The following is a 1570-nucleotide window of genomic DNA, read 5'->3' as shown; positions in this document are numbered from 1 at the left end:
AATGGAAGAGGATATGGTTCAGTCTGAGGTATTAATTTAGTAATTTATATATTTTCCCCTTTCTCGGTTTGTCATAAAGATCATACGAAAAGTTACTGGCGACTAGTGATGAAAGTTTATGGTTGACTATGGCCTTGGGAGCAGTCTAGAGTTTGGTGGTGCTTTTCGATATATAAGTAGGGGAAAATAAAAGTTCCGTTAAGAGCATGTTGTTAGGAAAGGATGTTTAAAATTGAATAAATGTGGTGGTACTTACGAGTACAATTGCCGGAAGAGAAGTTGATGCATGTGCGTACTTGGTGCCTTTACATTAGCAGCAGGATTTTTTTTTTAATCGGTACACTTCCATGCAATTATTACTGTCAAACACATTATGTAACATAACTGGGTAATAATATCCTTTTTTTGCCGAAATTACTCAGCTGCCAATAACATTCCTTTGGCTTTACATTATTAATTCTGGCGTAATGAACTTATTGTATATTCCCATATTATTGAATATATATATGAAGTAGTAAATCTTGCAATCATTGTCACTTCTACCTAGGTGAAGGTATTATATTATAGAAATAAAACTCGACATTTATTCCACTTCTATGTACATAGAACAAGATTTTACTTCAAACACTGGTGTACAAATATATAAAGTATTATAAATTGTCACTGTCACATACAAAAATACATCTATATTCTCAGTCAATGGTGCGTGTCTGTTCCTGATAGAACTACCCTGGTCTCTCTATAAATAGTTTTCTTAAAGCATAAATATTTTTTACTAAGCTATATATATATATACGATGTAACAATAGCACTCAGAAATGATGAGGATTTATGTAGATTTAATTTCACAATCACAAACGCTTTCATATTAAATTAATCGTGTCTTCACTGTGTTTTGGCCCCAGCTTCTACGTTAGGTTCACAGATCTCATTTTTCATTACACTGCATACACATTTTCACAATATGGTAAATTTTTCTATGCTATGTAACACAATAGTATGTCATGTTATATGATAACTTTCATTTCTGAAATCTGTATTTATATTTGTCCACCGTTTTTCTATACAGTGTGATACACATATATGTCATGTAATTTCGATATCATTTATCTCTGAAATCACTATCTGTAGTTATAATTGCCCACCTTTATTTTCAGAATTAATAGTTCCAGACAGGGAAGTTAGTTATTCGATGCTTCGAATGGGAATTAAAACACTTCAACCGGTATGAAATTCAACAGAATTCACTAAACGACTTCCAGCTTGAGATATGATTAGTTATGTATATGCTCCTTCATTATGATTCGTTTCAAGCTGTTCACATGAACACTGAACAACAAGAGCATAGCCTCCTATAAGAAAGAAACAACAAAACACGATTTCTTCTCAAGCAACAGATTTCCACAAGGCTTCGCTCTACACACTATCGAGTCCCGGCATGACACTCCCTCTTCAAGAGCGCCGAGGGGAAAGTAGGTGCGAACGAGAGGGGACCGATGATTACGGGAATTAGAGGGAGAGCGATAACGGGAATTTGAAAGTAATTGCGGTGACGAGATGGAGAACCAGA

This window comes from Penaeus monodon, chromosome 28 (genome assembly GCF_015228065.2).
Source record: "Penaeus monodon isolate SGIC_2016 chromosome 28, NSTDA_Pmon_1, whole genome shotgun sequence".
Taxonomy (NCBI): Eukaryota; Metazoa; Arthropoda; class Malacostraca; order Decapoda; family Penaeidae; genus Penaeus; species Penaeus monodon.
Note: the sequence above shows the minus strand (reverse complement) of the source record.